This window comes from Stigmatopora nigra, unplaced genomic scaffold (genome assembly GCF_051989575.1).
Source record: "Stigmatopora nigra isolate UIUO_SnigA unplaced genomic scaffold, RoL_Snig_1.1 HiC_scaffold_30, whole genome shotgun sequence".
Classification (NCBI taxonomy): Eukaryota; Metazoa; Chordata; class Actinopteri; order Syngnathiformes; family Syngnathidae; genus Stigmatopora; species Stigmatopora nigra.
The window spans coordinates 378,042-395,619 of NW_027551609.1; positions in this window are offsets into that span (position 1 = coordinate 378,042).

Genomic DNA, 17,578 nt, shown 5'->3' on the forward strand with positions numbered 1-17,578 from the left:
TTCCAGGCACCAAAATAATCCATCCATTGGTCCCAGATTGAGGTGTCCACACCTGACTGATCGGCCATCTTATTAGTCAGGGTTCGGAGGCCTTCTAAAGCTTTGGTGAGACGTCCATTTGGAGCAGTGTTATTAGGAATGAAAGTACAACAGGCATCACCAAAGATAGCACACACACCACCCTTCTCAGCCAATAACATGTCTAATGCTATACGATTTTGGAAGGCCATGAGGGATGTTGCCGCTAGCTGGTCACGTACCGCCTCTAACGACTCAACCGTGTAATTGCCAAGTCGCTGGACATTGTAATGAATATAATTGATGCGATCAACATTTTTGTTGGGAGTTACCCAAATTAGAATACTTTCGAATCCCGCTGAAACCTGATTAGCAAGTTTATACTAATTAGGAACGCCACGGGGGACGCCTATGGCGTCAATATAGGTGGGATCGGAGTTACCCATCCAGGTGTGTGGTGCTCTCTTTTGGCGATGCAAGACCTCCTTCAGGTTTGGAGGTAACCTTATTTCAGCTGTGAGATTCACTGAGGAAACAGAAACAGGAAGTAACAGAGACACCACAGAACACACACCCGCAGCATTTGTGGGCAATCTATCATACAACTTATCACTTCCACACCATAACCAGATGTCAGCTCGGGATAAGGGGTATGGTACCGGAAAGAACATGTTTGATACACACCAGTCAGACGGAATGCTTCCCAATGATGTTCCAGTCCCTTGTAATTTGAGGCAGGTAAAATTTTGGCGTGCTACATATTTGTCAAAAATTGTTTTTTCTTTGTTCTCTCGGGTAAGTGGGAATATCGAATCGTATTTAGAGCACTTAAAGGTTGGATTGGTGTTTTTTAGGAGGTCCACAATACATTCTTTATCAATTGGGGCCGAAATGATACGGAGTACGGGTCGGGCACCCATACATACGAGACAATCATTTCGGGTTTCGCTGGCAGCTTGTTCCGCCATTAACAGCCAATTGTTAGATAACGCTGAAACACCTGTAGTCATTCTAAACCACTCGTCCACTGATGGTTTGCCATGAATTATCTGGACTATACTCGATCTAGGGGATACAAATGACGGAATCACCTTGCCGGTTGTCGCCTGAGTAATATTGGGGTTTTTACATATCCCCACTGACCAGCATGGATCGTTGTCCGAACACCATACAACAGGTTCAGGAAGCTACACTTTGTGGACGATGAAGTCCAGTCCCCCTCCCTCCACAGAGGTAAAGTGCCTTCCGACTCATTTATCCTGAGATACAAACCAGAATTATCAACAGAAAAATTTGAAACCCTCTTTTGCCATTCTTTAGCTGTTTTTGACCAGCCATAAGTACCAGGTGACCAGCGGGTCGACTGATCCATTACAAAGGTGTGTGCCCAATTACCCCCTGTGTCCTGGTACGGCCTAGCATCAATATACCATTGGTATCTGTTTCCCATTTCCATTATTTGTTGAGTATAACGCTGCATATGGAATAAACATGCGAATTTCGAACGTACCGTTGTAACAAAACCATAGCCTATTGTCATATAATAATTAATTGAAAAGATTATTGCTCAGCAAGCAATACCATAAAACTATAGGGAACTCTTTTATATTGGGTTTGACGTCTCCATATGGTTTCAATTGAGACTAAACCATCTTACAAAGGATTAGGATAACCTACCAGACAAGGGAAAATACGATGGGATCTAACAACTCCCTCAATCACCATTCTTTTGGGGAAAAGTGTTTTTACAAATGAAAAAACGTGTCCTACTTGGCAAGAAAAAAAAATATTGAAACAGTGTTTATCCTGTTACGCAGTAAATAGGAAGTCAATTTTTCCACTGTTTAATCATTTTACCTGCTTAAACCTTACAGGGCATGGTCTGAAGCTGGGGGCGATAAATGAGACGTGGTGTACCGGCGTTTTAAAACAAGCTACACCCCTGATACCACGTTCTTGCCTATGGTGGCGGGGTGGTAGATAAATTATACGACTCCTGCCAAAACGCGGCAGGACTAGGTACTTTGGTCTCACTGCTCTTACCGGTGTCTGTTTTTCCATCCACAGTGGAGGAGATACAATTGGCGGCTCAGAATTCGGAGGTGAAGGGTCGACCCTCCCGACATCGTCGAGAGGCATGGAGGGAAGGAGATCCAACATACATTGATGCGATTGGCATCCCCCGGGGCGTACCAGATGAGTATAAGCTGGCTAATCAGATCGCAGCAGGTTGGGAGTCCATCTTCCTTCTAATCACCCCAAACAAAAATGTGGATAGAATAAATTACTTACATTACAATGTCCAAAACTTGGAAATTATGTTAAACAGGGATTTGTGGCCATGAAGGAACAACTGGCAGCTACCAGTCTGATGGCGTTCCAGAATCGCATAGCGGTGGATATGATCCTTGAAACAGGGGGCGTGTGTGCAATGTTTGGAAAACAATGTTGCACCTTCATACCGAACAACACGTCACCCAGTGGATCTCTCACCAGGGCCATTACTGGCCTGCAAACACTGAACCGCAATATGCAAGAGCATTCTGGAGTAGATACGTCCGCATTGTCAGATTGGTGGGATAAGACCTTTGGAAAATATAAAGATTTGGCTACATCCTTCATGGTGACTATTGGCACAATAACCGCTATCCTAACATTGTGTGGGTGCTGTATTATCCCCTGTTTGCGCTCCTTGCTAAGCCGACTTATAAATACTGCAATTGCCCCTACAAATTCTAAAGTACATGAGTTGTATCTTATGGGACGGTTTGGGGAAAGCAGTGAGGTCCAGGAGTACGGTAAATCCGAGGACCAATTGGACGAATATAATTATGTTCTTTCTCTTTCAGACCAGCCATGGGAGTAAGGAGTAGGCGGGAAAAATCACAGGCACCCGACATTACCATTTAGTGATTACTAAGAAATGACTAATAACATACATAATATAAAAACGGGGGAATGTTGGGTTTATTCTGTTTTACTATTATAATAGTTATATTAATTCATTTCTTTATTAAATCATTCTCTTTCTATTCTCTGTATTAATTCATTACTTTGTTAAATCATTCTCTTTCTGTTTTCAAAAGTGTTGCGAGGTCACGAGTATTGCCAAGTCATCTTTAACCTGGACGGCCTGTTCCAGGATGGTTATAAAAACAATCCACCCAATCTGGGTCCTTGAGATTTGGTGGGCCCTTGGTGACGAGGCCAGGGCTATTCGGCCAATAACAAGAATGTTGTTATCGTTATGTAACCGTGCACTTCGGGTTTTTCTGTATGTAACCATTATATGATTATGATTATATTATATGATTCATTAGGTCAAGGAGGTTGTATAATTACTCTAATCTAAATGTTGTTAGGTCTAGTCTCCTGTTTTAGTTATTAGTAAAAAACTTTGATTGTTATTGTAGTCCCAGATGTTGTTTTTACTCATACGTGATGTAATGATCAACAACTCTGTAACTTGTTTTGATTCATGACCATAAGAGTGGGACGAAAACGTCTATTCGGTGAGACGTTCGGAAGTTGTAAGGTGACACTTGCTGACTCTCCCCTTCGGAGGCTTTTATCTGTTGTATCCATTTCTATTTAATTAAATGTCAATAATTGAATAAGATGTCTGCCTGCAGTTATTGATAATTACGGACGAAGGTAATTATTAATGAACCTAATAATTTAGCATCATTCTAAGTGATAGAAATTAAGTTATAGTGAAAACTATGATACTTGGCCAAAACGTGATTTTCAGCGCATGAAACGCACGTTAAGGCAATAAAAACTGAAATGTTCCCCTGCTGCGAAACAAACTGTCAGAGACACATAGTTACTGTGTATATAGTGTATAATTGTCCAATTCAAGTAAGTTTTTTATTTGGCATCATTCTAAGTGATAGAAATTAAGTTATAGTGAAAACTATGATACTTGGCCAAAACGTGATTTTCAGCGCATGAAACGCACGTTAAGGCAATAAAAACTGAAATGTTCCCCTGCTGCGAAACAAACTGTCAGAGACACATAGTTACTGTGTATATAGTGTATAATTCTCCAATTCAAGTAAGTTTTTCATTTAGCATCATTCTAAGTGATAGAAATTAAGTTATAGTGAAAATTATGATACTTGGCCAAAACGTGATTTTCAGCGCATGAAATGCACGTTAAGGCAATAAAAACTGAAATGTTCCCTGCTGCGAAACAAACTGCCAGAGGCACATAGTTACTGTGTCTATAGTGTAAAATCATCCAATTCAAGTAAGTATTGCATTTAGCATCATTCTAAGTGCTAGAAATTAAGTTATAGTGAAAACTATGATACTTGGCCAAAACGTGATTTTCAGCGCATGAAACGCACGTTAAGGCATTAAATACTGAAATTTTCCCATGCTGCGAAACAAACTGTCAGAGGCACATAGTTACTGTGTATATAGTGTATAATTGTCCAATTCAAGTAAGTTTCTCATTTTGCATCATTCTAAGTGCTAGAAATTAAGTTATAGTGAAAACTATGATACTTGGCCAAAACGTGATTTTCAGCGCATGAAATGCACATTAAGGCAATAAAAACTGAAATGTTCCCCCGCTGCGAAACAAACTGTCAGTGACACATAGTTACTGAGTATATAGTGTATAATCGTCCAAATTAAGTAGGTTTTTCATTTGATATCATTCTAAGTGATGGAAGTTAGGGTTAGGGTTAGGGTTAGGGTTAGGTTAAGTTATAGTGAAAACTATGATACTTGGCCAAAACGTGATTTTCAGCACATGAAACGCACATTAGGGCAAAAAAACTGAAATGTTTGTTAGGTCTGAAAATACAACTTCAGGAGCAGGCTAAGAAAGAGTGAGATAAATTTAAATAGAAAATATGTATTACCAGACTGCAAAGTGGACAGTGAGAGTTCCTACAGTGGGGTCCTGTTCACTGCGATGTTACTGCAACTCTAGTCGAATGACCAGTGAGTGTGTCTTAAATACAGGCAAAACTGACAGTTGTCCCTAAGACTTTGGACAGATACGTTTCAGTCATTTGCAGGGCAACAAGTAATTGATTAGTGTCGGGCCTGGAATCTGTAGTCAATGGTTTCCAGACGTAGGGTGTTCTTCGCTGTTCCTACCCTGGGGAACACCGCCATCATGATTTTGGAGGAGACTGACCATTGTTTGTATTAGAGGGGGACATCCGAGCCCCAAACTGAATCATGGGGGAAGAAATCAAAGCTCCGTCGTTGACGCCTGGTGGGTAGATGTGGGTTGGCGTCGACAGTTGGAATCGAGTCTGCTGTTAGAACGTACGTGTGGTCGGATGCAGATGTAGGGACACAGAGCCCAGTTGTATTGGTGGGGATGATCATATACACTTGCCTTTCGCAGAGCCACCATATTCTGTCCAGTACTGTCCATGATTGGGAAGGAATGTGTCTGATCTCGGCACACCTGGTGACGTGAAGTTGGTCTAAAGGGGTCTTCGGATCCGGTCCGCTGAAGTTGAAACAGGATGGATAACAGTCTGTTCGGTTGTTGCACTGGACATACGTTGCGGTATTGACTGTAGCTGCTAATGGTACTGCGACCATGGTATGTAGGCGGTCGAGCTTTGCTGGAAGGATTCTCTCAAATTACCCAGAATACAGTTGTAGGTGAGGTTGGCGAGTTCTTCGTTCTGTCGGTTGGCCCATAGCTGTGGTTGGGCTACGGCAGTATTCAAGAGGGAACAGACATAACAACTCATTGGTTGTGGCACGGGCTGTGAGTGCGGTGTATCTGTACCAACTGTTCCTCATCATCAGGTTGTAGTCGTTTTCTTCCTGTGTTTGGACATGGGCGAGAATAAGGTGTATCTACTCAGGCTTAGGTGTTCCTGCCGGACGGATTTTGAGTAGGCGTGTGGCGGATGGTTGTACGAAGGGGTTCACACCAATCACTTTGGGGACCATGGCTGGACTAGTAGTGCGGATGGTGATAGTAAAGAGGGGGCCTTTTCCTGGTCGGTCCGGTCGGAGGCATAGGTTGATGCAGCCTTTTTGTTGGATATTGGTCGTAAGGTCTAGCATATGTTTAACATCTTTGATGGTGGTGGCTAACTTGGTGAAGTTAGCGGTCATGGTGGTAGCTTCTTTGGAAAGGGGCCATGTGATGGTTTTGTAGCCTGTATGGAGGAGGACCTGGTCCAAGGTGTCTGGCCAGACCACTCAGACTCTGGGAGCTTGTAGGTACCAATAAAAATAACTGGAGTCAGTCCTGTGTAATCCCAAGTGAGTAAGCTGTAGGCTGAGCAAAGGGACTTGAACGACGATTGGTGTCTTGGTTAATGGGATGCAGATCTGGGGGCCCCTGATCGTTTCCTGAACCAGCTAGTGGGGCATTCTCCTCCAGTGGGAGTGTACCAAGGTTCTGGTACGTTCCCCCCATGTGGTTGAACACAGAGCGGTGATGATGATGGCCAAAATCACACGGTGAGGTCCGTCCCAACGTGGAGAAGACCAGCACTTTCTTTTTATCACCTTGACGAGTACCAGGTCTCCTGGGGACAGGACCTCCTCTGTGGGAGACAGAGAAGATGTCGGCAGATTATTTTGCATTCATCACAGTTCTTTCTTGGAACATTTTGCATAACCACTTAGTGAGGGAATCTGTTTCTCTTTTCTCTTCTACCACCAGATCTTTTTCCCACATTGTTAAGTGGAAGGGTCTGTCGTTCACTGCCTCAAATGGTGTGCATCCCTGTGCTGTTGGAATGATTTTCATGTACGTTTCTACCAGGCTCAGGCATTCTTGCCATGGTTTTCCTGTGTCTTCCATGGTTTTTCTGAGTCTGAGTTTTACTGTTCTAATGGTTTGTTCGACGAGTCCAGCACTTTGGTTCAGTTTGATGAAATCCATGTTCAGAAGCTCGAAGGGATATGTTCCTGTTTGCCTAGTTCCATGCTTGGGTCGTTCATTGCCTTGAGAGTTGTGTCCACAGCAGTTCAGACAGTTTCTGCCAAAAAAATTGAAGTTTGGAGACCTCTGGGAACATGCATTGTTTGTTGTACTGTACTGATCATCCCTCCTGTTGAGACATGGCTCCTCCCATGGCTCAATTTGGCAATTACTTCAAACAATGATCTTGTCACGCATGGCTTGTTTTCTACTGCATAGAGTCCATTCTTGTGTTGAGTGGCTCCTTCTGTTTCCCATTGCAGTTTCTCTTCTTCTGGGGCATGATTTTGCATTTCTCTTAGGAATTCAGCAGGGATTGGGCTGTGTCTTTCCACCGTCACGTCTTGTTCTAGGAATAGTCTACATGCCTCTGTCAGTGCCACTTTTTCTGCGGCTTGTGCAGACCAGTCGCCGGGGAGTCATCCTGTCTTGAGGTTGTCTTTTTGAGTCACCACGGCATATACGTTGTGTTTTTCTCCATCCAGGGTTTTTGATGATGATCCATCCCCATAGGCAATGTGTCCGGGGGCAATGGGTTGTCCATTAGGTCAGTTGCATATACGTGGTTAATTATGATTCGTTGAGTGGGCAACTGTGAGAATTGGTTTAACCACTTGTCGTCCGGTCTCCCATGAACTTCAGGGTGACATGTAATGGCCATGTTTGTTGTTCCTGTCCTGGTGCTGCTGGGCAGATATCTTCAGACTGTTCTCTTAGACTTTCAGCTACCTTGGCAGAATCATTCCCGACAATGTCGAGAGAGTAGAAACTGTTAGATGTGGTGGTGTGGAAGATATTTTTGGTCTGTAATTCCCTGGGTCGGAGGCCATTTTGGGTGGCCACTAGGCTTAGCCCAAGCTGGACCATGATATCTCGTCCCGGTAACTCTCCGATTTTCATTTTGCAATCTGACAATAAACCCATCCCTTTTGTTGCTTTCTGACCCATATTGATCACCTACTTAATAGTTTAAACAACAATTATTTTCTAAAAAACCCGAAATTGATCTCTACTTTGTGATTAACCCAACATCTCTGAACACACAAAGACCAAAAGTCCCTGACTTTGTCTTAGTTAAGTCCCTGACTCTATTAACAGACCAAGACTATAAAGCCCTTGCTAATTCTTGTTCTACTTTCATTGGTCCCGGACCAATTGGTTTATTACCAGACTGCAAAGTGGACAGTGAGAGTTCCTACAGCAGGGTCCTGTTCAACGCGATGTTCCTGCAACTCTAGTCGAATGACCAGTGTGTGTGTCTTAAATACAGGAAAAACTGACAGTTGTCAATAAGACTTTGGACAGATAAATTTCAGTCATTTGCAGGGCAGAAAGTAATTGATCAGTGTCAGACAGTTGAGTATTTGTGCTGACATGTCACCCCAATCACAAGACTAAGATTGTTTATTCAGTCAGACAGTTGGGTGTTTATGCTGACATGTCAGTCATAAGGATGACTACGATGCTGTTATACTCACAAAAATGTATACAATATGAACAAGCTTTTGCAAAGATAATTTGTCTAATCTTACATGTTCCCCTGCTGCCAAACAAACAGTCAGAGACACATAGTTGCTGTGTATATAGTGAAAAATCGTCCAATTCAAGTAAGTTATCCATTTGGCATCATTCTCATGGCTAGAAATTAAGTTATAATGAAAACAATCATACTTGGCCAAAACGTGATTTTCAGGGCATGAAAAGTACATTAAGGCAATAAAAACTGAAAAGTTCCCCTGCTGCCAAACAAACTGTCAGAGACAAAGTTACTGTGTATATAGTGTAAAATCGTCCAATTCAAGTAAGTTTTGCATTTAGCATTATTCTAAGTGACTTAATTTCTATCACTTAGAATGATGCTAAATGAAAAACTTACTTGAATTGGACGATAATACACTATATATACAGTAACTTTGTGCCTCAGACAGTTTGTTTCGCAGCAGGGGAACATTTCAGTTTTTATTTCCTTAACGTGCGTTTCATGCGCTGAAAATCACGTTTTGGCCAAGTAACATAGTTTTCACTATAACTTAATTTCTATCACTTTGAATGATGCTAAATGCAAAAGTTACTTGGATTGGACGATTTTACACTATATACACAGTAACTATGTGCCTCTGACAGTTTGTTTCGCAGCAGGGGAATATTTCAGTTTTTATTGCCTTAACGTGCGTTTCATGTGCTGAAAATCACGTTTTGGCCAAGTATCACAATTTTCACTATAACTTAAATTCTATCACTTAGAATGATGCTAAATGAAAAACCTACTTGAATTGGACGATTTTACACTATATACACAGTAACTATGTGCCTCTGACAGTTTGTTTCGCAGCAGGGGAACATTTCAGTTTTTATTGCCTTAACGTGCGTTTCATGCACTGAAAATCACGTTTTGGCCAAGTGTCATAATTTTCACTATAACTTAATTTCTATCACTTAGAATGATTCCAAATGAAAAACTTACCCGAATTGGACGATTTTACACTATATACACAGCGACTTTGTGCCTCAGACAGTTTGTTTCGCAGCAGGGGAACATTTCAGTTTTTATTGCCTTAACGTGCATTTCATGCGCTGAAAATCACGTTTGAGGTCCTGTCCCCAGGAGACCTGGTACTCGTCAAGGTGATAAAAAGAAAGTGCTGGTCTTCTCCACGTTGGGACGGACCTCACCGTGTGATTTTGGCCATCATCATCACCGCTCTGCGTTCAACCACATGGGGGGAACGTACCAGAACCTTGGTACACTCCCACTGGAGGAGAATGCCCCACTAGCTTGTTCAGGAAACGATCAGGGGCCCCCAGATCTGCATCCCATCAAACAAGACACCAATCGTCGTTCAAGTCCCTTTGCTCAGCCTACAGCTTACTCACTTGGGATTACACAGGACTGACTCCAGTTATTTTTATTGGTACCTACAAGCTCCCAGAGTCTGAGTGGTCTGGCCAGACACCTTGGACCAGGTCCTCCTCCATACAGGCTACAAAACCATCACATGGCCCCTTTCCAAAGAAGCTACCACCATGACCGCTAACTTCACCAAGTTAGCCACCACCATCAAAGATGGTAAACATATGCTAGACCTTACGACCAATATCCAACAAAAAGGCTGCATCAACCTATGCCTCCGACCGGACCGACCAGGAAAAGGCCCCCTCTTTACTATCACCATCCGCACTACTAGTCCAGCCATGGTCCCCAAAGTGATTGGTGTGAACCCCTTCGTACAACCATCCGCCACACGCCTACTCAAAATCCGTCCGGCAGGAACACCTAAGCCTGAGTAGATACACCTTATTCTCGCCCATGTCCAAACACAGGAAGAAAACGACTACAACCTGATGATGAGGAACAGTTGGTACAGATACACCGCACTCACAGCCCGCGCCACAACCAATGAGTTGTTATGTCTGTTCCCTCATGCCTACTGCCGTAGCCCAACCACAGCTATGGTCCAACCGACAGAACGAAGAACTCGCCAACCTCACCTACAACTGTATCCTGGGTAATCTGATAGAATCCTTCCAGCAAAGCTCGACCCCCTACATACCATGGTCGCAGTACCATTAGCAGCTACAGTCAATACCGCAACGTATGTCCAGTGCAACAACCGAACAGACTGTTATCCATCCTGTTTCAACTTCAGCGGACCGGATCCGAAGACCCCTTTGGACCAAGTTCACGTCACCAGGTGCGCCGAGATCAGACACATTCCTTCCCAATCATGGACAGTACTGGACCAAATATGGTGGCTCTGCGAATGGCAAGTGTATATGATCATCCCCACCAATACAACTGGGCTCTGTGTCCCTACATCTGCATCCGACCACACGTACGTTCTAACAGCAGACTCGATTCCAACTGTCGACGCCAACCCACATCTACCCACCAGGCGTCAACGACGGAGCTTTGATTTCTTCCCCCATGATTCAGTTTGGGGCTCGGATGTCCCCCTCTAATACAAACACTGGTCAGTCTCCTCCAAAATCATGATGGCGGTATTCCCCAGGGTAGGAACAGCGAAGAACACCCTACGTCTGGAAACCATTGACTACAGATTCCAGGCCCGACACTAATCAATTACTTGTTGCCCTGCAAATGACTGAAACGTATCTGTCCAAAGTCTTAGGGACAACTGTCAGTTTTGCCTGTATTTAAGACACACTCACTGGTCATTCGACTAGAGTTGCAGTAACATCGCAGTGAACAGGAGCCCACTGTATGAACTCTCTGTCCACTTTGCAGTCTGGTCATACATATTTTCTATTTAAATTTATCTCACTCTTTCTTAGCCTGCTCCTGAAGTTGTATTTTCAGACCTAACAAACATTTCAGTTTTTTTGCCCTAATGTGCGTTTCATGCGCAGAAAATCATGTTTTGGCCAAGTATCCTAGTTTTCACTATAACTTAACCTAACCCTAACCCTAACTTTCATCACTTAGAATGATACCAAATGAAAAACCTACTTAATTTGGATGATTATACACTATATACACAGTAACTATGTGTCACTGACAGTTTGTTTCGCAGCGGGGGAACATTTCAGTTTTTATTGCCTTAATGTGCATTTCATGCGCTGAAAATCACGTTTTGGCCAAGTATCATAGTTTTCACTATAACTTAATTTCTAGCACTTAGAATGATGCTAAATGCAATACTTACTTGAATTGGATGATTTTACACTATAGACACAGTAACTATGTGCCTCTGACAGTTTGTTTCGCAGCAGGGGAACATTTTAGTTTTTATTGCCTTAACGTGCGTTTCATGCGCTGAAAATCACGTTTTGGCCAAGTATCATAGTTTTCACTATAACTTAATTTCTAGCACTTAGAATGATGCTAAATGCAATACTTACTTGAATTGGATGATTTTACACTATAGACACAGTAACTATGTGCCTCTGGCAGTTTGTTTCGCAGCAGGGGAACATTTCAGTTTTTATTGCCTTAACGTGCGTTTCATGCGCTGAAAATCACGTTTTGGCCAAGTATCATAATTTTCACTATAACTTAATTTCTATCACTTAGAATGATGCCAAATGAAAAACTTACTTGAATTGGACAATAATACACTATATACACAGTAACTATGTGTCTCTGACAGTTTGTTTCGCAGCAGGGGAACATTTCAGGTTTTATTGCCTTAACGTGCGTTTCATGCGCTGAAAATCACGTTTTGGCCAAGTATCATAGTTTTCACTATAACTTAATTTCTATCACTTAGAATGATGCTAAATGCAAAACTTACTTGAATTGGACTATTTTACACTATATACACAGTAACTATGTGTCTCTGACAGTTTGTTTCGCAGCAGGGGGACATTTCAGTTTTTATTGCCTTAACGTGCGTTTCATGCGCTGAAAATCACGTTTTGGCCAAGTATCATAATTTTCACTATAACTTAATTTATATCACTTAGAATGATGCCAAATGAAAAACTTATTAAATTATAAAATTTGATGATATTAAACTATGTATAGAGAGACATTTGTGTCTCTGACAGTTTTACACAGTTTTACAAGTTATGACTCCAGACTCTTAATTTACAATTCTGCCTTTATGGATACATTGCATCACCACCCCTTGAGTGGATCACTTACCTCTCACTGTCTTTCACTTACCTTCATTCAGCATGTAGGTGTCAGATCACCTTGTACCTAATGTCTATTCATATTACCTCACCCGAAGTTATTACACAGAAGGGATTGTGTTGTGTTACCCCAAGTTTAGAGTCCCAACGGATGTGGGAAACTTACAGCGTCTGTCTGCCAGAGAGCAGCAGCTGGAACCGATTGTGACCAGGGTGGCATGGGTCCCTGATCATGTCCCTGGCTCTGCTGAGGTAACGAGGGCTGGCAATGTCTTCCAGTGAGGGCAGAGTAGCCGACGTTCTTCTGCGTAGTGGTGATACCTTTCTAAATAGCCTTTTTGTCTTCTGCCGTTCTTCCCGCGTACCACCAAATGTGCTTTTTATGTGCTGATAAGCACGTTTTGGTCGAATATGAAAGTTTTCAAGTGTGCACTTGACCCAAGATGACCTGGAGAGTGACAGTTACTCCTGAAGTTGAACCTCTTTTCATCGCACAATACAAGGAAAAAATTGCAAACCCTGTTAGCCAGCCTTTCTTATATTTCTCGAGGCGAACAAACAATTGCAAGGCCAACTAGTTAGTCTTTCTTACATTCCACCATCATTTAATTCAATTGTAAAACCAGTTTGGCTAGTCTACCTTGCATTCTACGATCTTAAAAAACAAAGTTAAACCAGTATGACCACATGGTGCGACAAGAATAAACAATTATTAAGCCAGTTAGCCAGTCCATCCCACAATTCCCTCCTTTTGTGTCTGTGAAAATATCGAAATATTGAAGTGGCTGTTTCCATGGGCCTGAGAAGAACCAGTCAAGACATCCTCGTTGTGGAACCGGATCTCCGGTCACAGCTCTCTGCATGTTCCTAATAGCCTGCAGGGCATCATGGACCGAGCAGGACATGCCGGCAGGGATGAAGGGGCAGCACGAGTCTCCCACCATGAAACACACACAGCCCCGCTGGGTGGCCACTCCGTCAAGAGCAGGGCAGCCCTGGAAAATCACCTGGGCCATAGCGGCTACCCAGCCTGACTGATGCGCCGACACAGGCCCGGAACCTGCCTTCAATGGTCTTCAAATGCAGGGCGTTCCTTGCCGCTCCCACTCAAGGGAACTGAGCCATTACGATTTTGGATGAGACTGACCAGTATTTGTGTTTGAGGGACACATCCGAGCCACACACTGGATCATGGTCGTGAGCTCCGTCAATAATGTGCCCAAATGAAGGTCATTGATTCGGGAATAACAGAACTTCTGAAGATCCCTAGATGATTATTTTTATACATAATAATCAAAAATACATCCCCATCGTCAATGGATACAATTATTCGGGTAAATTCACCAACCAGAACAGACTGGGCCTGGTTCTAATACAACCACTATTTTAATCGCAGAATGCCTGTTTTGGACACTGTTTATGGTGGGAAAATAGCTCCAGAACCATCCTGGATCATTATTTTTACACAGAATAGTGAACATACATCCATCTACACATTCAACACTAATTATGGGTAGAAGCACTAACCAGAACCGATTGGGCCCGGTTCTAATACGACCACTATTTTAATCGCAAAATGCCTGTTTTGGACAATGTTTATGGTGGGAAACATTATTTTTATAGAAAATAGTGAAACTACATCTACCTACTCAATCAACACAAATTCTGGGTAAATACACCAACCAGAACCGATTGGGCCTTGTTCTAATACAACCACTATTTTTATCGCAAAATGTTTTGGACACTATTGACGGTGGGAAATATTCCCAAAACATCCCTGCATCTTTAATTTTACACATAATAGTGAAAATGCATCCATCCACACAATTGACACTAAATCTGGGTAAAAGCGGCAACCAGAACCGACTGGGCCTGGTTCTAATACGACCTCTTTTTTAATCGCAAAATGCCTGTTTTGGACAATGTTTATGGTGGGAAACATTATTTTTATAGAAAATAGTGAAACTACATCCACCCACTCAATCAACACAAATTCTGGGTAAATACACCAACCAGAACCGATTGGGCCTTGTTCTAATACAACCACTATTTTTATCGCAAAATGTTTTGGACACTATTGACGGTGTGAAATATTCCCAGAACATCCCTGCATCTTTAATTTTACACATAATAGTGAAAATGCATCCATCCACACAATTGACACTAAATCTGGGTAAAAGCGGCAACCAGAACCGACTGGGCCCGGTTCTAATTCAACCACCGTGCAAAATAAAGATCCATTGGAGGTTTTTGATTCTTGTGTAAAAAAAGCCCCAAAACATCCCTACATGATTATTTTTAAACAGAATAGTAAAATATACATCCCCATCCTCTTTGGACACAAGTTTCGGATATAAACAGCAACCAGAACCGAGACTACCCAGTTATAATGCAACTATCCATCGTTCCTGCCTGCCTAAAATCTGCCACCATCATTCCTGTCCCCAAAAAGGCCAACCATCTGCAGCTTGAACGATTACAGGCCTGTTGCTCTCACGCCTGTGATCATGAAGTGCTTTGAAAAGTTGGTGGCCCGACACATCAGAAGGACAATCCCCCCCTCAGTTGACCCTCACCAGTTTGCTTATAGAGAAAACAGGTCCACTGAGGATGCTATCGCTGTGGCTCTTCACACAGCACTGAGCCACCTGGAGCACCGGGGGAACTATGTGACGATGCTTTTCATAGACTATAGCTCAGCCTTTAACACCATCAAGCCGGACATCCTGAAAGACAAACTCTACCACCTTGGACTATCCTCTTCAATCTGCTGCTGGGTAAAGAACTTCTTGACTGGTCGACCACAAACTGTCAGAATGGGTCCACACCTCTCTTCCGCCATTACACTGAACACTGGCTCACCACAAGGCTGTGTACTGAGTCCTGTCCTGTACTCCTTGTACACATACGACTGCACACCAGCCCACCAGTCAAACTCTATCATCAAATTCGCCGATGACACCACTGTGATCGGACTCATCTCAGGCGGGGATGAGTCAGCTTACAGAGACGAGGTCGACAAACTGTCTTCTTGGTGCTCGGCGAACAATCTTACACTAAATACCGCAAAGACTAAAGAAATAATCCTGGACTTTCGCAAGCGCAGCACAGACCTGGCCCCACTCCTCATTAACGGAGTATGTGTAGACAGGGTCCAATCCTTCAAATTTCTGGGAGTCCATGTCACGGATAGGCTCTCCTGGTCCACAAACACCACAGTGTTAGTAAAGAAGGCCCAGAAACGACTCCACTTTCTCAGGGTACTGAGAAGGGACAAATTGGACACCAAGCTTCTGGCAACCTTCTACAGAGCCACTGTGGAGAGCATCCTGACTTACGGCATTACAGTGTGGTATACCGGAAGCACGGCAGCAGACAAAAAAGCCATACAGAGGGTGATAAACACTGCCCAGAAGATCGTCGGCTGCTCTCTGCCATCACTAGAAGACATTGCCAACCCCCGATACCTTAGAAGAGCCGGGTCCATTGTTGGAGACCCATACCACCCTGGACACGGCCTGTTCCAGTTGCTTCCATCTGGCAGACGCTACAGGTCCTACAAAGCACGGACAAACAGGCTCAAGGACAGCTTTTTCCCAACAGCCATCAGGTCTCTGAACCTGCAGCAACACGTGACGTGACGACTACACATATCCCTACTATGAAATTAAGTCAAGTCGAAATGAAGTAACAGGAAGGTCGTTTGGCGCAGATCTGCCTTCCAAAGGCTGACTGAGGGAGGGTAAGTATAAAGACTGAGAGGTAAGTGATCCACCTTATTCTTGTTGGCATCGGTGAGGCATCTTGCAGTCGCCGCAAAATGGCGCTCAAGGCGGAGAGCTAACAAGTATGAATATGTCATAAATAAATGTCATAAATGTGTCTGGCCTGGGAAGACGAACTTGTGGAGAAGCACTATACAATTTCGTCATACGCTGCTGAGGGTATGATGACTACTAGGCTTTTTGTCAAGTCAATGATGACCACAATGCCTATGTCTGATTTTCATTTTTTCATTTTTTCAACTACTATTTTTTATCACAAAATGCATGTTTTGGAGACTATTTATGGTAGTAAATACCCCTAGAACCATCCTGGATCTTTATTTTTAGACAGAATAGTGAAAATACATCCACCTACACAATCAACACTAACTCTGGGTAAAAGCACCAACCAGAACCGACTGGGCTTGGTTCTACTACAACCAACATGCAAAATAAAGTGCCCAAATGGAGGTCATTTATTCGGGCATAGAAGAACTTCTGAACATCCCTAGATGATAATTTTTATACAGAATAGTCAAAAATACAACCCCATTCCTATTGGACACTTCTTATTCATATTATTACCTCTTCGACTGTATTTCCTAGGCTTGTCTTAATTTTACTGCAGAAACCACACAAACACCATACAACATTTACAACATATTCGGACTCAGGACGACGTGAAAAAAGCCGTAGACGGCATCACGTCGTACAAAATAGACGTGGGGGAATTTGTCGTGCAGATGGAAGATATTAGACGGTCATATCACTTAAATGGAGTAGAAACGCAGCAGATTTGGATGGCCGCGTTAAAAGGTGATTGGCATGCTATTAGAGGAGATTGGGATCCAAAATCAAAGTGTGGACCATTTGCTCATGATAGCCGTGAATTGCAAATAAGAGTGCGTGAGCTGATAGAGCGTGCCACGAAAAAATTTAAAACAAAAGCAAATTATACTGCGATTGGTACAGCTAAACAAAAAGATAATGAGGCTTTTGATGAATATTTAATCAGGATGTCTGCTTGTTTTAAAGTCAACAGTGGCATTCCTGAGGATAACACGGTGGGCAGCCTTTATCAAGAGCAACTAAAAAATGTGTTACACGCTGTTGGGTTTATTCTGTTTTACTATTATAATAGTTATATTAATTCATTTATTTATTAAATCATTCTCTTTCTATTCTCTGTATTAATTCATTACTTTGTTAAATCATTCTCTTTCTGTTTTCAAAAGTGTTGCGAGGTCACGAGTATTGCCAAGTCATCTTTAACCTGGACGGC